The sequence below is a fragment of the Pelophylax lessonae genome (genome assembly GCF_965119305.1).
Source record: "Pelophylax lessonae genome assembly, chromosome: 8".
Classification (NCBI taxonomy): domain Eukaryota; kingdom Metazoa; phylum Chordata; class Amphibia; order Anura; family Ranidae; genus Pelophylax; species Pelophylax lessonae.
The window spans coordinates 92,858,667-92,881,030 of record NC_138775.1 but is presented as its reverse complement, the minus strand read 5'-3'; the positions used below and the strand labels follow the sequence as shown (position 1 = coordinate 92,881,030).

The window sequence follows — 22,364 nt, the reverse complement described above, 5'->3', positions numbered from 1 at the left end:
TTTTCGGTCTTTTATGTGTAGCAAAAAAGAAAAATCCTTGCGGTGATCAAATGCCACCAAAAGAAAGCTCTATTTGTGGGAAAAAAGGTGTTGCATGACCGTGCAATTGTCATCCAAAATGCAACAGCACTAAAAGCTGAAAATTGGCCTGGGCGGGAAGGGGGAAAGTGCCCTGTATTGAAGTGGTTAATGCATAGAATGCATTGATAAAAAAAAAAAAAAAAAGCCTTCTGAATTTACAATCACTTTAAGTGTTGAAAGAGTTACAGATATTCAAATAATTACATGTTCTTAAAGAGAATTAGCTTAACATAAGCTTTCAATGACCTACCTCTGTAGCTGCAGGTATTGTGTAGTAATTCTTCCCCAAATTTTAGAGCAGAAAATACAAGCGCTATTATGAACAGCTCTGTTAAATTTTGCACCCTTCCAGCAAGGACTTGAAAGCTTAAAATGGAGCCCCACCCAAAAGGGGAAGTTCCACTTTAAGCACTCCTCCCCCCTCCTATGCCACATTTGGCTGATTTTTGACAGGTACCCACTCCCACTTTAGTTACAAAATGACATCACAACAAAAAGGCCAGTCAGTGCAAGCACAGTGCTGGATCACCAGTTTCCATTCCTAGGAAAGGCACCAGCAAGAGACAAATGACGGCAGCTTAAGCGAGTCACAATGGAGTGTTAAAGCTTTATTTTAGACAAAATCGTGAAGGAGTGGTAGGGAAGCATGGGGGTTATTTCGTCTTAAAGCTCGCTCACTGCTTGTTATATAATAATCTAAATGTCCGTAGTCTAGTCACAATTCCATTTGGAGACATTTTTTGCTTTAGGCTAAGTGTTCAAGCAGGGAGATCAAGAAACTCGAAATTTTTAAAAAAGACAGACATGCAATTTTATGCAAGGTGTTTAGCTACTTTATCACATTTTCTTTTGTCTGCATGAAGGACACATGAAAGAATGGAAATGACAGGATGACCCATTACCACAACCCCCCTTAAACTTTAGGGTTCCTCCCCTTCCAGGTCAGCTGTATGCCACAGTGGACCACATTGTGAAGAGGACGGGACTGTGCCCAACGCATTTCACCTTTTGGCTTCTTCAGGGGTGCTTAAAGAGAATTCGGATGGGTTACTACAAAGGGAAAAAAAAAACAAACAAAAAAAAAAACACCCTAATACAAAATAATAATTCAGTATCAAGTTTACATTGTACACATTTAAATTTACAGTTGTGACACAAATTTGCAATTTCGAAGATAGTCACAGGTATTTGTATCGATCAGGTCACATTTTACCAAAATATCAAGGATTAGGTGAATCTAAGCCCGAAAAAGGAGGCGCCCGCCCAAAAAGCATCCAAGCCAGATGGGGAAAGATGGAGGGACAAACTACTCTAACACTCTAATCCAAATTGGGGGGTGCTGATAAGAGAGCACCCCCTAATTTGGGTTAGAGTGATAGGAGAGTCGTTTGTCCCTCCATCTTCCCCCACCTAGCTTGGATGCCTTTTACTGTAACTGTAAGTTGTTGTAAATTTAAATATGTACAATGTTAACATAATTAAATTATTATTTTGTATTAGCGTGTTTTTTTTTCTTTGTAATTATACTAACCCATCCAAACGCTCTCTTTAAACACCCCTGAAGAAGCCAAAAGGCGAAACGCGCTGGATACAGTCCTGTCCTCTTCACAATGTGGTCCACTGTGGCCTACAGCTGACCTGGAAGGGGTGGAAGCCTAAAATTTGAGGGGGTTGTGGTTACGATTCATCCTGTGTGCAATACCTTTGTATGTGTTTATGTCATTTCTATGACTTTTTTTTTTTTACTTTATTTTTATTTGCATATAAAATCTCAATATACAGAGTTCCATCAATTTGATTTAGATTCGCAAGTTACATAATTAAATTATGCATCAAAAAGGCACACAAAAGAGATACATATACATTTTCCCTTCCCACCCTCCCCCTACCTCCCAGGATTCCTCCCCTTCTTGCCAGCCGTTTCGCTCTAGAATGCCTCCCCATAGTAGATATGCTAATTGTTTATTTCAATATATTTAGTTGATTTTTTAAATTCTTTCCATTTCCCCCATTTTCTTATCATATTTCTTGGAATCTCCTCTTGTGTATTACATAGGTATTCCAAATTATAGTTATTATTTATCTTTTTACACCATTCCTTTATTTTCGGGCTCTTCTTTTCTCTCCACTTTTTTGGTATGGTTCCTTTTGCTGTATTCAGCATTGTTGGGACCAGAGTCATTTTATATTTTTTTAAAGGTATTGTTGTTTTGTGAAATAGGCATGCCCATGGATCGTCCGGCACTTTTATTTCGGTGATGTCTTCAATCAGTTGTCTTACCTCTAGCCAAAAATCTCTTATTTTGGGACAGTCCCAAAATAAATGATAAATTGTACCTATGTTACCGCAGTCCCGCCAGCATTTATCTGTCTTGCCTGGTTGGTATTTATTTATCACTTCTGGGGTGATGTACCACCTATATAGACATTTATAGTTTAATTCTGTAGTACTGACATCTATGGCTGTGGATCCCGCCATCCCCAGTACAGTCCCTAGCTCCTGTCCTTGCAAATGTGTTCCTATTTCTTTCTCCCATTTTCCTATATATGGAGGTTTCTCCATACTGTGCCATTCCGTCAGCATTTTGTAAATCTGAGACACTCCATGCCTTTGCATGGGAGAGTAGCTCAGTTTCTCGATATTGTTAAGATTATTTTCCGACCTAATCGGCTGTGGTAATGAGCTGACAAAATGTTTCAGCTGGAGATATCTCCAATTATCTATTTTTATATTATTATTTTCTTGTTTTAATTTCTGAAGTGTTTTTATGTGCCCTTTGTGTAAAATATCTTTTAATTGAGTGTTCCCTATCCAGTTTCCCCCCTGTTCTTCCTCCCCGGGTGGGAAATATTTAGTGCCATTTAATGCTATCATTGGTGAGTTATATTCCCATTTCAGTTGCTTATTTATTCCATCCCATATTTTATAAACTACTTTTGTCAATTCATGTGCTCCCTGCGTTTCCCTATATTTTGGTGGGATCCAAATTGTTTTGTGTAACTGATTATTATTTTGTGTACATTCTATCTCTACCCATCTTTTTTCTCTCCTTTCTATTTTTGTCCAGTCCACCATTCGTGTAATAATTACCGCCTTATAGTACCTCTCTATGTCTGGGGTGGCTAATCCTCCCTGTGCTTTGCTTCTTGTCAGGATCTTGTACTGTACTCTGGGTTTTTTCCACTGCCATATATACTTTGTCAGTAGGTTTCTAATTACCCTAAAAAAATTTGCGGGGATGTTTATTGGCAATAGAGAGAAGGTATATAAGATTTTTGGCAAGATAAACATCTTAACAACATTGTTTCTTCCAATCCATGAGATTTGACCATTTGATTTCTTTCTTATTTCTGTTTTTATTTCGTTCAGTAACGGTATATAATTAGCTTGATATAATTTTTCAGTTTGAGGAGTTAAATATATCCCTAGGTATTTTAATTTTTCTTTTGTCCACGTATATGGGAAGTGTGTTTTTATACTTTGTTCTTCCTGAGTATTTAACCTTATGTTGAGAATCTCTGATTTTATTGGATTTATTTTAAAGTTTGACAACTTTCCGTAATCTTTTAGCTCCTTTTGAATATTTGGGAGAGTAATCCTTGGATTTGTGACAATGAAAAGCAAGTCGTCAGCGTATGCTGCGACTTTGTGTTCTTCTTGATTTACCTTCACTCCTTTTATGTCTACATTTTGTCTAAATTTTTGCCAGTAATGGTTCCAGGGTTAACACGAACAATAGGGGTGACAGGGGGCACCCCTGTCTTGTCCCATTACTCATTCCAAATTTCTCTGATAAGCTTCCGTTTATTTTTATTTTTGCTGTGGGGTTGTTATATAATGCTTCTATCCATTGCCTCATTCTTGGCCCAATCCCTAAACTTTTTATGGTTTCTTTCATGAAGTCCCAGTCAACCCTATCAAAAGCCTTTTCGGCATCAATTGATAATAGGATGGAGGGGACTTCATGTTTTGTTGTTTTTTGTAAAAGTAGCAAGGTGCGTATAACATTATCCTTACCTTCTCGACCTGGAACGAATCCAGTCATTTCTATGACTTAACTACTATAACACTAGCCACTGTGCTGCTACTGTGGCACAGTGGCTCGTTATCGTCTAGCGACGTAGACCTACGTCTCTAGACTCCTCCCCTGTAGGCGGCGCTCGCGCGCCGCCGGAGGCGCGCTCCCGCTGTTTTCATTCACAGCGGGAGTCGGGCCAGGGGAGGAGCGGCGGCGATCGCCGCCGCTCTGCCCCGATCGTCGGGGAATCCAGTTTGGAGATCCGCCCGCCTGTGTAAACAGAGCGGGCGGATCTCCTAAGTGACAGGGAGTGACAGATCGGAGTGTTCAGCATAGCTGGACATCCGATCTGTCCCTGTCTCACACAGTCACCTCCCCCCCCCCACACGTTAGTAAGCACCAGGCATACATTAACCCCTCCCTCTCCAATAAAATTAACCCCTTCCCTGCCAGTGTCATTTTTACAGTAACAGTGCATATTTATAGCACTGATTACTGCAGTAATGTCACTGGTACCCCCAAAAATGTCAGTCAAGGGTCCAATCTGCCTGCCGCAATGTCGCAGTCCCGCAAAAAATAAATAAATCGCAGATCGCCGCCATTACTCGTTAAAAAAAAAACACCAAAAATGACAGAAATTTTTCCCTTAGTTAGTAAACGCAATAACTTTTGCGCAAACCAATCAAAATACGCTTTTTTTTTTTACGATTTTTTTTACCAAACATGGGTAGCAGAAAACAAATTGGCCAAAAAAAAAATTGGTTTTTACATTTTTGGGGGGAATTTCATATAAAAAAAAAAAAAGTTAAAAATATTGTTATTTTTTCGAAATAAACGCTATTTTTTTGTTTATAGCGCAAAAAGTAAAAAATCGCACAGGTGATCAAACACCACCAAAAGAAAGCTCTGTTTTGGGGAAAAAAAGGACGTAAATTTTGTTTGGGTACGGCGTCGCATGACCGCGCAATTGTCAGTTAAAGTCGCACAGCGCCGAATCGCAAAAAGTGGCCCAGACGTAAGACAGCAAAATGCTCTAGTGGTAAAGTGGTTAAACTTCTACAGTAATATTGTATCTAAATAAAGTAACTTTTTATCAAATATGTGTTGTTATAGAAGCACTGAAAGGGGTAACCAGCACCTTTAAAGTCCCGTCATTTCCATTCTTTCATGCTTTCCATTTATATGTGGGATGTGGTGCTGACATTAGTGGCCAGGTCATCACTTTACATTATATTGATGGACACAGTTTTCTGTACCAGCCTGTTTATTTTTTTTGTCAAAGTGCGTTTGCTCTAAAACAGAACTCTACTCAACACAGCTCAATTTTTCACTTTGAGTTGAATGAGCAAGGTTCGACACCCAGCCAGATAACATCTTCAGTTGCAGTTCCTCTACCCTCTGTGACCATATTGCTTGTCTTGTAATTTAATCAAAATAGGAATATACAGAGAAGGAGACGGAACCTTTTTAAAAGCTTAGGAGGAGAAGGTTTTAAGTCTATGTGGTCACACAGATAAAAATCTTTTATCCAGCCCACAAAACAGACTAGTTCTATGACTAGCATTCCACCTGCAACAGCAATGCATTATGAAAAAAAAAAAAATGTAATGACCAAAAATATAACTGTACAATTTAAAACAATTTCTGTTACAGAAAAGTCCAAATTTTAAATTAAAAAAAAAAAAAAAAAAAAAAAAAACACCACTTTATGGTCTAAAACACTGCATTTCCAACACAACCAGGTATGTAAGGCGGCCACCTGGTCGTCGGTACATACCTTTACAAAATGTTATAAGATTGATGTGATGGCATCGGCGGATGCCTCATTTGGCCGCAAGGTTTTGCAGGCCGCAATTTGAGGAGACCGGTGGTCTACCTCGAGGGTTTTTTTCTGTTGAAAAATTTCTGTTGAGTCTCATCATTGAGGATGAGCATTGTAAAACTTCTAGTTGGCACCGGTTGGGCCTTCTAGATTGGATTTGATTTCCATTTTCCCACCCCTCATTTGTGGTACTGCTTTGGGACGTCCCGAGGGTGTTGAATCACCGAGGACTACGTCTGTCAATGAGCGATAGAGAAAAATGGATTTTTGTAAAATCTTACCGTAAAATCCTTTTCTCTTAGCTCATTGACAGACGTAGTACCCGCCCCTCTGTTTTTGAGTTGGGTTGGGTTAAATTCTCTAAACACTGCTTTGTGACATAACTGATTTGCTAGAGCAGGAAGCGAGAGGATATACCCTCTGGGACTGCCCCTAGGGTGTGGCCAGAACGTTTTCTTTCCTGTCTAGTCCTACTCCTGTAGAGGGCAGCATAACCCGAGGGTGTTGAATCACCGAGGACTACGTCTGTCAATGAGCGATAGAGAAATCGGGATCCCTGGACAGGCAAGTGTCATGAACTAAAAGTCAGCAGCTACAGTATTTGTAGCTGCTAACATTAAGGCTGGGTTCACACTATTGCGAATTGAATGTGGGTTTCACCGCATCTGAGTCGCATGACAGGAGACTGTGCCCGGATCTCAATGGAGCCGGTTCACACAGCTTGCAGAAAAGTCATATGCTTCTGGTCCGTTTATGGTCGGAATTCAGTCAAAAATGAAGACCCAATTCGGATCTGAAAACGGTGCACGAGGACACACCAGACCCCCTGCTGCGAGCCGCTCCGAAACGGTTTAAATACCGTTACATTTATTTTAGAAGTATATGGAAAGGAAAGGCTTTGACAGAATTTTTACTCCAAACGGCTACTGTAGAATGTTCAAAGCTACATTATAGTCTCTAAAATGGCACATGCATGCCCAGCTTTCATACATATCAGATTCTACAGCCTTCTGTGTCAGATACAGAACTTAATCCTAACTGGGAACATTTAACAAAGCTTTTTATAGTGAGAATGGCATACACAGTCAAGTTTCTGTGTTATACAGCACAAAAGCAAAAGTAGCAGTTGCATTAAAAAGGAAATGTACAGTGTTTTTCTATATTCTATATCATATGTTAAGGACTAAAACAAAAAATAGCCAACAGGTGGAGATTTACATCCCTTTATACTGTACAAGGTTTCTAGGCCAAGTATAACTACCGTAGGTAAAAAAAAAAAAAAAAAATTAGATTCAGTGGAGAGGGATTAGAAAAGCTATCAGGACTTAATTGTGTGAAGTCATCCTTCGGACACAGCTGATCACTGATCGCGGTAAAGAGCCAATCACATCAATCCTATAACCACGTGACCAGCTGTGTCCAATCACTGATGATCACATGTAAAAGGAACTTGCCGGTTATAGGCATTCCTTTCCTCACGCACTGTCACAATGTGAGGAGAGGAGAGTCGGTAACTGGCAGGTCTGACAGGGGACATTTACACAGATAATCAGGGCACTAATCATCAGTGCCCATTAGTGCCACCTCATCAGCACTTACCAGTGAAGGAGAAAAATTGCTTATTTGCAAAATTGTATAACAAAAAGAAAACCTTTTTTTTTTTTAATTTGTCTTTTTTTCTTGGTTTAGCAAAAAAAGAAAAAGCCCAGTGGTGACTAATACTACCAAAAGAAATCTATCTGTTGCAAAAAAAATAATAAAAATGTCATATATGGGTACAGTGTTGCAAGGTGCGACCGCTCTAAAAGCTAAAAATTGGCCTGGGCAGGAAGGGGGTTAAAAGTGCCCAGTATTGTTAAGGCTGCATTCACACTTGAGCGTAGCGTTTTCGCGTGTTTTTTACCGCGATTTTCAGGCGTTTGGAGGCAGGCATAGACATCCATCAAAAAACGCTGGTAATCAGCCTAAAGAGCTGAAAAACACTCAGTGGAGCCTAAAGTGGAACTTCTCTTTCCCAATCAACATTGTTTTTTTATTCTCATTGCTGTGAACATTAGTAAATAGATAGGAAAGTATCATATTTAATTGTTTTAAACTTTTTTTTTTTTTTTTTTACGTTTCTTCAGTTTACTTCCTGGTTTCTTGCCTAGTCAAATGAGGTCATACATGCCAGGAGTCTTCAGGAGGGGAGGAGGGGTTTTCTCAGCTAAGCACACACTCCTGCATGCATGATAAAGGCAGATGGATTCCAGTAAGTAAATGCTACATTAATCATTTGCCCTTACTCAAGATGGCCATGGCCAGAAATGCTAGGGGGTGTTTTTTCAAAGTGATTTCTCAACAAAATAAAGCATAGACACATGGATATGGGATATTTTGCTTTGAATAATAAAAATTAATAAAAATTGTGTTTTTGATTTGTGGAGCTCAGTTGCAGTGAAAACCCGCTTTAAAATGTTTGTTTCTAGTTTTAGATACCCTTTAAGTGTCGGTTCACACTAGGGCGACACGACTTCGGGCGAGTTATGCCGTCGCCCGTGCACCGCGACTTCGGCGCGGCTTGCAACGACTTCACATAATGGAAGTCAATGCAAGTCGCTCCGATGTCGCCCCGAAAAGGAACCTTTTTCCAAGTCTGAGTGACTTGAGTCGCTCCTATTAGAACGGTTCCAATTGCACAGCACGGTCCGCTACTTGTCAGGCGACCAAGTCACCTGACAAGTCGGACAGTGTGAACCGGCACTAAGAGGAGCGTTTACTGCTTTGTCCTGCATAAGAAAAATCCATACTAACTTTAGACATGAACTTGCAATGATGAAGCAGATTTTACATATACCTTTAAATTCAAGTGGTAGTAAACTTTACTTTTTAGCTTGTACCTACAGGTAAGCTTACCATCAGGCTTACCTGTAGGTACAATAAATATGTCCTAAACGTATACCATTTAGGATAGGGGTGTCCAACCTGCAGCTATGCATTCGGCCCGACACACAATTGTAAACTTGCGGCTATGAATGCTTACAACTGGGAGGGATGCCGTGTTTGGCATAGCACCCGCGGCATTGGCTGGCATAGACAAGGAGGGCCCAGAAACTTCTGAAGGGATACCAGGGATATGAAAGGACTCCTGTTAGCTAGGGGGGTGCTGGGATGTCTGCACCCTCCCAGATTTCAGCTGCACCCACCCAGATTTCAGCTGCACCCCCTCCTCCCAAAGCCCCCTGCCCTCTACCCCATTTACCGGACACTGTAAGTATAGCCATCTCCCATCCATGCACTGTACACACACAGCCTGAACATACAGCACATAGCTGAAATCTGATCCTCTACCTGACTTACAAATCACGCTGCAATCATTGCAAAAGGCATCAAGTGTGGGTGCCATTCATTCTTAATGGCATCTCAAACGCGGTGAGATTTTGCTGCAATTGTCACTCGCCAGAATCACATGGCAGTCGAGGCACTGATGCGTAACAAGAATCGCACCACATTTTTTGGTGCCATTAGGGATAAATAGCCCCCAAACACACGTGGTGCATTTTGCCTCAACTGCAGCGCGATTTGGAATTGTGGGCAAAATCAGGGTGATTCTGCACGTGATTCCAAATTTCAAGTTGGGAATGTTGCCTTGTTTGTGTTTTTAATGTGTTAAAGAGGTTGTAAACCCACTTGTATAACTTTTACCTATAGGTAAGCCTATATTAAGGCTTACCTATAGGTGCTATAAATATCTTCCAAACTTGCACCGTTTAGGAGATATTTACAGTGCAAACTGCCGATGACGTCATCGGCGCAGGCGCTCTGAGGGAACGGCCACCCGTGCCGTTCCTTCAGAGCTCAGTGCCGTGAACGGCAGCTCCCGCGCGCAGGCGCGGGAGTGATGTAATCGCGCCTCCGGCCAATCAGATGGCCGGAGGACGCGAACCCAGAAGCAGGACGGCAGGACATGTCGCCGTCCTGTCGCTGAGGTGGCGGCATGGCGGGGGCTTCGTTTTAAGTTAAGTACTACATAATGAGCTAGTATGCGATGCATACTAGCTCATTATGCCTTTCTCTTTACAGGGCTTTTTTTTTTTCTTTTTTTTTTTTTTCGACTTTACTTCCTATTTAAGGACATACAATGTGCCATGAAATGCAGAGCACTGTGCCGTAGAGTCATTGCGGCCCCAGCCATTCATACAGCCGAAGGCCGCAAACCCAGAAGGAAGACCGGGTTGAGGAAAAGAAGTGTCGGATATGTGGTACATTACGACTTAAACCTGCAGGCGACCTGATTTTTTTTATTTATTTTTTTTGTGGTAATTTTAATTTACTTTAAAAGTTTGTTACATTTCCACCCAGCACAACTCCCTATAATTCACATAAGGAAATCACATACACTGTCAACGTTTTTAAAGCTATAAAAGGAATCAGCAACTGATCATGAATCAGTCAGCTGCCTAAATGACTAATGTGTACTGCCTGTATAAAGGAGGAACATTTGTACACCTAATGATTTGCTACTGTATGGGCTGATGACAAGTTTGTAGTTGCTGCAGAATTCAATAAAGTTACAATGGATTTTCAGATTACTGTACCATGTATCACTACCTGACAAATGTGAGGCACCCACAGCAATGTTGCCTTCCGACTCATGCAATATTTATGGCCATGCAGTAAAAAGATCATTCTGTGTTCTTAAAGGAGACCTGGCAGCAGAGAAATATGGGAGATAACACTGGAGAACTTGTCTTCTAAAAAAACACTACCTGTCTGATGGTCTCTAGCTTCATGAACTTTAAATATCTAAATCCAAGAACTAAAATGGATTGCATTGCAGCTTACCAATACTTAAAGTGGTATTAAAGCGTTGTGTTTGTTCTTAAATAACAGGTTTTACTTACCTCTTCTTTTTGGGTCCCCAGTCGGCACTCCTGGCTTCTCCCCCTCGAGCAATTCCCCCAGAGAAAGTCGATTGCCCTGGAGGAACAGCTGCATGCTCACTCCTGAGCCACTGCTTTATGCGTCTATAAGACACCGAGCCGCAGCTCAGCCCCCCACCCTCTCCTCATTGGCTCACTGGCTATGATGGACAACAGTGGAAGCTGATGGGCTCCCGCTGCTGTCTCAGCCAACAAGGTTGGAGAGTCCGGGGAAAGCCAAAGCCATCGTGAACTTGCCTGGATCCGAAGGGGGTGGTGGAGTACACAGTTTTTTTTAACTTCTTCCATATACTGCATGAAGGTAAAAAAAAAAACCTTCAGCCTTTAGAACCACTTTAAATGTGATAGTTGCATTCGTTTCTTTTTTTTCCAGGCGAAGAACATTTTCTTTAGGTACACAAGTACATTCTTGCCAGAGTAAAAGAATCCTTACACTTTCCTCTGTACTGAACTAAAATATAAAACAATGTTATCAGCGGTCCCAGTTACCTTCTGTGACTACAGAAGACCTCCCATTGTAATGGACAGGAGAGGGTGTTTGGAATCCAAATTAGGAACACAGTCTGGGATTTGAATCACTGTTCCTCCATATAGTACAGTGCCTAAAAAATTATTGTAGCCATCACATATGTGGACTGGTAAGCTACAGTAGGACATATTGCTCTTGGGTTTAAATAAACGTTAATACTCTGTGACCCAGATAAACATGCATCAAGTAAAGTCAAAGTCAAAGCTTCTGATATGTATAGTAGTTCCAGGTCAGCAACTCAAAATACTTGTCATTGATGATCAGCAGAACAGTCAGACAATGGGCTTCTCAAGACAGCTGCTGCCATATTTTTTCATGCCAGGTCTTCTCTAAAGCCGAATTCTAGGTATGGATAGTTTTGCATAATTACATTGCTCCGTTTTGGACCAATGTAAATATGCATGCACCATACCCGGCTGATCCTTCTGGAATCTGGAAACCACTGCAGTAGGCACCGCTACCACAGTGCATGCAGCCGACTTCCGGCTCCTGTGCTCTGCTGCATGGACACTGGAGTCACTCGCATAGCACGGGCAACAGAGGACACTTTCTCTCAATGAATGCAAAGTGCTTTGACTGGATGAGGTGGCACGGTGGGGCAGTAAGAACACAATCTCCGGGACAGCCACTCTGCACAGGACTCCGAAGACAAAGGTAAACCGTGATATTCAGTCTCCATGGGGGATCAGCCAAATAAGGTACATGTATAATTGCATTGGTCCCCCCTGGACCAATATAAATACTATATGGGAGCACTCTTTCTTCTGTGGTGCACATTTTAATCATTTCTTCACAGCAAAGAAAGGAGGAACCATTGAGGTTTATAGAATCTGAGCACCTTTTTGCACTTTATAGATTTTTTTTTTTTTTTTGTACAATTTACATGGACTTTATTTGCACAGATTTGCTAATTTAGGATGAGTTTATATGTTAAGGCTACATGTACACGGGACGTTGTAAAAAGTCCTTTGAACGCTGGAATTTAAAGGATGTTTAAAAACGTCTGTTGTGTCACATTTGCAGCCGCGTTTAGCGGGCGTTTGCGCTCAGATCCGTTTTTAGAGGTCAAAAAATCATTCCCCTTTAAAATGGAAAAATGCGAGCGCTAAACGCAGGTGATCGCGTTCGGTCACGTTTTGCATTCGAAACGCCGGTAAACACACGTTCTGAACATCCTGAATGCAAATAATTGCTTTCCAAAAAACAACACTGAACTCAACTGCCTCTAAATGACTGTAAATGACCCAGTGTACATGGACAGATAAGATAACATAAAGGAGGGTTCAGGGGCTTCTGAAAAAAACGCCCAACTACTCAAAAACAGTCGTTTACAAGTAGCAGTGTACATGAAGCCTAAATGTACTTTTATTGTGTCTCTTATGTGTCAATTTAATTATTGTTTGGTTGGAGCTCGTTACATATTCTACTCGGATTGGTGATTTAGATGCTGCTGTCTGATTTAATGTGTATTATTTTTTTGTCACTTAGGTTTACAGTGCTTTAAGCAAGTGCACAAATATTATCCTGGGTTTAGTAATACAGATGTTTCAGGCTAGCCATGTACAATTGGCTGCTCCAATTACTCTTCAAGCCATAATCTCCTTATATCTTATCAAAGGGATGTTAAGAAAGTTCATAATGAAGAAGTGAGATATCAGGTCAGAAGGTATATTTCAGCATCTTAATATTACAAAGTCCAACTGCAGGGCTGGAAAACAATAATAACTAACCAATTAATTTAGCACTGTACTGTAAGAGATTTGCATTTAAATGGGTAGTCTGGAAAGGGTTTTTTACTTTAACATTACATAAAATACAGAGTACACTACTGAGATCTGACCAGCCTTTAACAGGACAAGCTGTGCAGCAAAAGTGGAAGTTACAGGACCAGTTCATGGAAAATCCTATCATAAACATTTTGTTTTGGGTGGATTAAAGAGCAGTGTCCTACAAACAGGTTAATACTCCTATTGTTCCGACCCATCTGTTGGTCATTGAACGTGACATTCACCAGTTATTGCGTGTGAATCCAAACTAATACACTTAAACGTACATACAAGTGCATGTTTGGCAAATGTAACATTTATTGCTTTATAAATAAATCACATCTGAAAGCCCTTTGACAGGCAAGATGGAGACACAACTGAAGAAAAAGAGGAGCTTCAGAGAACAGTCATTACAGAAACTGGGGATGAAAACTGCCATAACGTGTATGAATTTATATTTTCATGTTAAATCATATCTGGAAAAAAATCTACAGAGTTGCGCTGAATGTGCATTTACACCCATACATACTGTAACAAACAATAAGTGACATTTAGTAAATAAAGTCCAGAATTGGAAAATATTTTCTATTATAGCATTGATTCTATGGTATTTTTCTTCAACTCTTTTCAAAATCCAATTCCATGGAGCTACTGCTCTACAACAGATTACAATAATACAGGCAATTTACATTACTGCTACTTTCCCTTACATCATTCTAACCATAATTCTCATTCATGGTTTCACACTGCCTGGTGCAATTGATGGACTGAGGTACTTTTTTACTCCTGATCTTTTTGCATTTTTTTTGGGGATGATTTTACTGAAATATCATCCGGATGGTCCTCATCTTCTGGTTTAAGAGGATGTTCTGACAGCATCAAAAGGCCCTGGCTGGGTGTGCATCCACAGCCGCTATTGACCTTCTGTGATAGGAAGTCTATGTGAGCTGGTAAGCGAGCATTTTTGTCTGAATAGGTGAGGTTTCAGACGATTTCATATTCCTAGTGATGGATGGTGTTGATTTTTGCAGATGCACTGACAAAAATATTCTCACCTCTTAAGTCCAGAATAAGGGAGGGGGGGGGGGGGGGGAGGAGTACCGCGCTTCAAAAGGTGCATCTGTGCTCTTCTAAATAAATATATAAAATTCATATAAATATTGTGCTAATTTATATAGAAAGTGCCTCAATGTTGTGTAAATTTTTATTATTTACACAACATTGAGGCACTTTCTATATAAAATTAGCACAATATTTATATGAATTTTATATATTTATTTAGAAGAGCACAGATGCACCTTTGAAGCGCGGTACTCCTCCCCCCTTATTTATCAGAATTGTGTGGTTCATAATAATAGTACCTGTGGCATTAGAGGTTTTCAGATACCTATACCTGACAGCGCGAAAATTACACACATTTTATATCTAAAGTCCAGAATGGTGTAATATTTTCATTTTCAAAATGTCACTTAATATTGTGACCACCGAACCTACTAGAAATTAGTTAACGTGTGAACAGAGAACCAGGTAGCAACCTTACAATGCTGAGCAACAGCAAACAAATCTGATGCTGAAACACCCAAGATGTATCAACAGATATAGTTGTAGATCAGAAAGGGAGGCCCCTTTTTCTTCAGGACACAGGCACAAGCAATGATCCACCCAATGGTGGACTACGAGACAGAAGAAGCATACCCCCCCCCCCCCTGCAAAATGAAGTCCGATGTTTTGATAGAGGTAAACTTGCACAGCCTACCCTACATCTAGGCAATGCACTGCCAGACTCCTTTCCTTTGAAGCCTAAGGGGGAAGAGTAAAGTGAAGACAAGACAAAATCCTCATTTAGGTGGAATCCAGATACCACCTTCAAAAAAAAAAAGACGACCTAAGAGTCTGACATACGGCAATTACAATGACAATAGGCTAGAAATCTGGTCCAGATAAAGACGAAAGAAGCTTTCAGCAGGGCCTCAAAATGCTTGTCTGCAGGATCGCTGAAAGTCAATATGTTCTCAGCTGAAACCGGGAAAGTCTTACTGAGACAAGAAATGGTCAGATCATCTTCTGCAACAACCCTTTTCATAGAGAACTCCTTGTAAAAATGGGGTACTGTTGTGTGAAGGACTTAGGAGGCACATACATTTTCTCTGGGCGCTTGCAGCCATCATACAAGAAATTCATAGCCAAGGCATGCACAGGAAATGCAGGTTTCCTCTGCCGCCTAGATACCATGCTGGTCAGTTTAGGGCCCATAGGAGCTGGGAGATCCACAAGAACTGAAATGGTGTTTGTTTTTATTTTTTTGGACACCGTGACAAAGGAACCCTTTTCCACTAAAGAGCCATCTGAATCGGAGGAAGAATCATCCTGTAATGTGTCCTTCTCTTTGACATCCAACCATCTGGGAGAATCTGAATTGGACTGGTAAAAAAAAAAAGAAAACTGAAAGGACTGCATCCATTTACCTATTTACCAGACTTTTTAAGACAGTTGCAAGTCCCCACCTAAGGGAAGACATCTGTGTGGAAATTCTTCCTAGCTTAAGCAAGAAGTGTGAAACAACTCAGAAGATGTTGCACCCGAATCAGAAGAGAAAGAATCCAAGACGGTTTTTATAAAGGGTAAAATGTCCACCCCTAAGCCCCCAGCCTGCACAAAGACCAACCCTGGAAAAGCAGGGCCTATCCTCCACTATAATTTCTTTGGTCTCCCTGCCATGGTTGGATTCCTCCATGGCTACTAGAGATACCCCTAAAGGGTACTCAAATGAACTTGAAGGTTGTCGTCGCAAGAGACCTTGTAACCACCTGCAGTTTTCAATGGAAACTAGCTGTTGCTCCATGTCGAAAGACCTACAGTGCCTTGCGAAAGTATTCGGCCCCCTTTGCGACCTTTTGCCACATTTCAGGCTTCAAACATAAAGATATAAAACTGTAATTTTTTGTGAAGAATCGACAACAAGTGGGACACAATCATGAAGTGGAACGAAATTTATTGGATATTTCAAACTTTGTTAACAAATAAAAAAACTAAAAAATTGGGCGTGCAAAATTATTCAGCCCCCTTACTTTCAGTGTAGCAAACTCTCTCCAGAAGTTCAGTGAGGATCTCTGAATGATCCAATGTTGACCTAAATGACTAATGATGATTAATAGAATCCAGTCTCCGTATAAATGGACCTGCACTGTGATAGTCTCAGAGGTTCGTTTAAAGCGCAGAGAGCATCATGAACAAGGAACTCACCAGGCAGGTCCGAGATACTGTTGTGGAGAAGTTTAAAGCCGGATTTGGATACAAAAAGATTTCCCAAGCTTTAAACATCCCAAGGAGCACTGTGCAAGCGATAATATTGAAATGGAAGGAGTATCAGACCACTGCAAATCTACGAAGACCTGGCCGTCCCTATAAACTTTCAGCTCATACAAGGAGAAGACTGATCAGAGATGCAGCCAAGAGGCCCATGATCACTCTGGATGAACTGCAGAGATCTACAGCTGAGGTGGGAGACTCTGTTCATAGGACAACAATCAGTCGTATACTGCATAAATCTGGCCTTTATGAAAGAGTGGCAAGAAGAAAGCCATTTCTTAAAGATATCCATAAAAAGTGTTGTTTAAAGTTTGCCACAAGCCACCTGGGAGACACACCAAACATGTGGAAGAAGGTGCTCTGGTCAGATGAAACCAAAATCTAACTTTTTGGCAACAATGCAAAATGTTATGTTTGGCGTAAAAGCAACACAGCTCATCACCCTGAACACACCATCCCCACTGTCAAACATGGTAGGGGCAGCATCATGGTTTGGGCCTGCTTTTCTTCAGCAGGGACAGGGAAGATGGTTAAAATTGATGGGAAGATGGATGGAGCCAAATACAGGACCATTCTGGAAGAAAACCTGATAGAGTCTGCAAAAGACCTGAGACTGGGACGGAGATTTGTCTTCCAACAAGACAATGATAAACATAAAGCAAAATCTACAATGGAATGGTTCACAAAAACATGTCCAGGTGTTAGAATGGCCAAGTCAAAGTCCAGACCTGAATCCAATCGAGAATCTGTGGAAAGAACTAAAAACTGCTGTTCACAAACGCTCTCCATCCAACCTCACTGGGCTCGAGCTGTTTTGCAAGGAGGAATGGGCAAAAATTTCAGTCTCTCGATGTGCAAAACTGATAGAGACATACCCCAAGCGACTTACAGCTGTAATCGCAGCAAAAGGTGGCGCTACAAAGTATTAACTTAAGGGGGCTGAATAATTTTGCACGCCCAATTTTTCAGTTTTTTATTTGTTAAAGTTTGAAATATCCAATAAATTTCGTTCCACTTCATGATTGTGTTCACAAAAAATTACAGTTTTATATCTTTATGTTTGAAGCCTGAAATGTGGCAAAAGGTCGCAAAGTTCAAGGGGGCCGAATACTTTCGCAAGGCACTATATAAACTGCATCCTTCCCCAGTTGGATGCGATACTAGAACTTTGAGATGGCGCTCCGCCTCCCTCACTTAACGCCACAAAATTGCACTTGGGCATGCAGTGGAAGCCTGAAGTCACATCCGGACATGCACAATACGGTAAATGTAGAGAAAAGAAACACACATTACCAGTCCCTGCGCAGATCCTGGAGATTGATTCTCAAGCTGGGGAATCTTGTAATATGGCCTGTGGTGAAACACATGAATGAAGCGTGGCAGCTCTCCTAACCCTCCATGGGATATGAGGCAAAGAAGCTGTACAAAAAATAAAGGAACAGAGCGCACACCGCCCTAGTGTAACACCATTTATTTGAAGTTAATAGAAGCCATAAAAACAGGTACTCACAAACAGATAGGAAGTCATGCATGGAAATAAATATCCCCCGATGATGTTTACAGGGCTCTATCCTCCTAGCCTCGGCGGCTCAGCTGTTCGCCCTGCACTGATCAGTGAGTATCGTACGGCTAAGCCCGATCGGGGAGTCTCCCTCTGCTTAACCGCATTGTCAGCTTCTCTGAGCGGCTACAGCATCCGGCTCCATCCGGTGTTCGGTGGTGGCTGGACCGTGCGCAGGCGCACCACATCGAGTCTCCTTGAGTAATCCTAGGCAGTTGGCTTAGCCGTACGATACTCACTGATCAGTGCAGGGCGAACAGCTGAGCCGCCGAGGCTAGGAGGAGAGAACCCTGTAAACATCATCGGGGGATATTTATTTCCATGCATGACTTCTTATCTGTTTGTGAGTACTTGTTTTTATGGCTTCTATTAACTTCAAATAAATGGGGTTACACTAGGGCGGTGTGCACTCTGTTCCTTTATTTTTTGTACGGGTAAATGTAGCACTCGGAGATGCGCCATATAACGATTGCATCCAGGCTCACCTCTTCTAGCAAGGTCAATTTTAGAATAAGGTGCCACTGCTGTAACACCGCTCCTCAAAGACGGAGATACTCTGCAAGTGGCCCATGCTCTTGGACCTGTATAGCACCCGGTGGTGACATACACCCTGCACAAAGTACCCAGGTGCATCACCTTCTTTAGCAACATTAAAGGCCTTCCCTGCCTCCATCTTTGCATGTGTCCAGGTACAGTCCTCACAGCTTGGGCACTGATCTGGAATGCTGACACTCAGTGGCTTGGTGCAGGTCAAAGACCTCTCCATCTACTTGTTTTCTTTAAATGTTCCTATATTCATTTCACTAGTCTCTCCACACAGAGAAATGTCTATCAGCGAAGGACACTAGCAAAAAACGGAGGCCTGCCTGGTTGAAGAGGTTATACAAGGGAGAAATCTGTGTGGCTTTGCCAGTGTCCAATCATCTGAATGTGCGGCATTTAACCCATCTGGATTCAAGTCCTGTATTGTATATTAAAGAAAAAGGATTTGTGAAAGTAAGATCAGAACTCCTGATCTATATACTTGTTACGAATCAGTGACTCGCAATTGCAGATTCATTACATAGATTTGCAAGAGAGAGAGCACTATCGTGGTTTTTGATTAATTTTATTTTGCATTGTTTACAACAGGGATCTCCAACCCTTAATTCAAAGAGCCAGTTTAGGCTCCATGTACACGGGATGTTGTAAATGGCCGTTTAGGAGCAGTTGGGCGTTTTTTTTAGAAGCCCCTGAACCCGTCTACATTTTATCTTATCTGTCCATGTACACAGGGTCGATTAAAGTCATTTGCAGGCAGTTGAGTTCAGGGACGTTTTTTGGAATGCAATTATTTGCATTCGAACGTGTGTTTCCCGGCGTTTGAAATGCAGAAACGCGGCTGAACATGACCAAACGTGACCGAACGTGATGAACATATGTTCAGCCACGTTATATGTTTTTTTTCTTCCATTCAAAATCAATGGTTCCCTATGGGAGCCTACTGATTTGAATGGAAGTCGCACCGCAAGTCGGATCAGGATGATGCGACTTGCGCTGTGAGAATCTTAAAGGGGAACTCCACGCCAAAAATGGGAAAAAAAAAACGGCGTGGGGGTCCCCCCCAGGTTCCAAACCAGGCCCTTCGGGTCCGGTATGGAATTTGAGGGTAGCCCCACGCCGAAAAAACGGCGTGGGGTACCCCCCAAAATCCATACCAGACCCTTATCCGAGCATGCAGCCCGGTAGGGCAGGAAGGGGGAGGGGACGAGCGATCGGCCCCACCCCCCGGACCATACCAGGCCACATGCCCTTAACATGGGGGGGTGTTGGTGCTTTGGGGCAGGGGGAGCTCTGCACCCCCCACCTCAAAGCACCTTGCCCCCATGTTGATGAGGACAAGGGCCTCATCCCCACAACCCTGGCCGGTGGTTGTGGGGGTCTGCGGGCAGGGGGCTCATCGGAATCTGGAAGCCCCCTTTAACAAGGGGGCCCCCCAGATCCCCTCCCTATGTGACTGGGTATGGGGTACACTGTACCCCTACCCATTCACCCCATAAAAGGCAGTGTATGTAAATAACGACAGGAAACGTCAGGATGATCCGACTTGCGGTGCGACTTCCATTCAAATCAATAGGCTCCCATAGGGAACCATTGATTTTGAATGGAGGCAGAAAAAGCAACGTGGCCAAACGTGCAATAACGCCAATGGAAAAAGCTACTGAAAGCACATTTAACCACTTAAGCCCCGGAAGATTTTACCCCCTTCCTGACCAGGGGGTATTTTGCGATTCGGCACTGCGTGACTTTAACGGACAATTGCGCGGTCGTGCGACGCTGTACCTAAACGAATTTGGCGTCCTTTTTTTCCCACAAACAGAGCTTTCTTTTGGTGGTATTTGATCACCTGTGCGATTTTTTGATCATGCGCTATAAACAAAAAAAGAGCGTACATTTTGCAAAAATAGCAATATTTTTCACTTTTTTTTTTATATGAAATTCCCCCCCAAAAAAAAATGTAGAAATCAAAATTTTTTAACATTTTCGGCCAATTTGTTTTATGCTACCTATGTTTGGTATAATAAAAAAAAAAAAAAAAAAAAAAAATTGCAAAAAGCGTATTTCGATTGGTTTGCGTAAAAGTTATCGCGTTTACTAACAAAGGGAAAGATTTTTGTCATTTTTGTTGTTTTTTTTTTTTAACGCGTAATGGCGGCGATCTGCGATTTTTTTGCGGTACTGCGACATTGCGGCGGACAGATCGGACCCTTGACTGACATTTTTGACACTTTTGGGGTTACCAGTGACATTACTGCAGTAATCAGTGCTATATATATGCACTGTTACTGCAAAAATACACTGGTAGTGAAGGGGTTAACTTTATTTGAGAGGGAGGGGCTGTGTGTGTCCCTAGGGGCGTGCTTTCTACTGTGATTGGCTGTGGCTTGAGCTGTAAGGACACTGATCAACGGATCTACATAGTAGATCCGTGTGATCAGTGTCTTTACACCGAGGAGAATGACAGGCAGCTTGTTTACACAAGCTGCCTGACTTTCTCCCTCTCCCCCGCCGATCGCAGAGTGGCCGGCGGACATCGGGTCCGCCGGTCACACGTGCGGGGGGGGGTCCGTGACCACACGGGAGCGCGCCTCTGGGGGCGCGCGCTCGCTCCCTAGACCCTCACAAGCAAGCGACGTAGCCCTACGTCACTTTGCCTGTGAGGGGCTGACTGCCGACGTAGATAGTCGTGCGGCGGTCGGCAAGTGGTTAACAGCTGCTTTTTCCCGGCGTCAGAACTGGCTTTGCAGCACGTTTTTTCTAACGTCCCGTGTACATGGAGCCTTACTGTGCTTCAAACTTTAGGGGGGCAGCACTGTGGCCAGTAGAAGAAGAAAATGCCCTGCTGTCAGTGGGAGTAAACAATGCTCCATGACTGGCATCAGTTGGAGAAATAGCACCTCATCACTGGTGTCAATTGGGGTAATATTCCATGGTTCTACGATATATAAAAAGGTAAAATGTGTGGTTTTGTTAGTAGTAAAAACATTCCTTTGATAGGTTTTAAAAAAATAAAAAGCAACTCACTTCTCTGTAGTAACTAACTAAAAACCCAGTTCTGACATCTGATTCCACCTGCCAACCGAGGTTAAGAACAGAGCTAAAACTGGTTAAACCAGACCAAGACTTGCTACATAAAGCATAAAAAGGGAAGTACAGTAGATCTCAAGTTTCCACATGTTTGCTGAATAGCAACCTTCACAAGAAGTGGGCAGGAAGTTTTGCACTCTCGGATTCTAAAGATTTAGAAACTGAGCTTTCTCAACATAGTGCAACCCAGGGTAAACAGTAGTGACTGAGGAGGATGCTACCAATCATACGCCAACGTACGCCCTGTCACAAATATAAACCCGTACAGTACTCTTCATATACCCACCGAAATTCAGTCAACGCTGAAACTTTCATGCAAGTGTGATTTGTCTCGTGACTTTACAAGTTGCAGCATGTTTTGTTCAAGGAAATTTTAGTAACCAACTTAAAATATCTAAACTTCTGCATTTCTCATCTGTGCAACAGAGATGGGGGATGGACAGACAAAATTACTTAACTGCAGGCTTGGCCAAAAAAAAACAAAAAAAAGGAAGTATTCTCGGAATGAAGCCAGAGGGGTTAGAAGGCTGAGAAGGAAAAGCATTAAAAGCAAGTCACTCCTGTTATAAGAAAAGGCTTTACCTACCCATAGAAGCAAATACATTTTGTGTCACTGTGTAAACAACAAACATGCGTCAGACACATAAACAATACTTCATTATTAGGCCATAGCACATACTTTCCACTGCTAAATGGAGCTGGAAAACAGACACAAAGGACACACAGAC

At 42.0% G+C, this 22,364-nt stretch overlaps 1 protein-coding gene across 1 annotated transcript in view; it reads right to left on the bottom strand.

Annotated features, from left to right (window-relative positions):
• Window positions 1-22,364, bottom strand: part of PRKCD (protein kinase C delta) — a 162,106-nt gene that overhangs the window by 96,788 nt on the left and 42,954 nt on the right. The window lies entirely within an intron of this gene.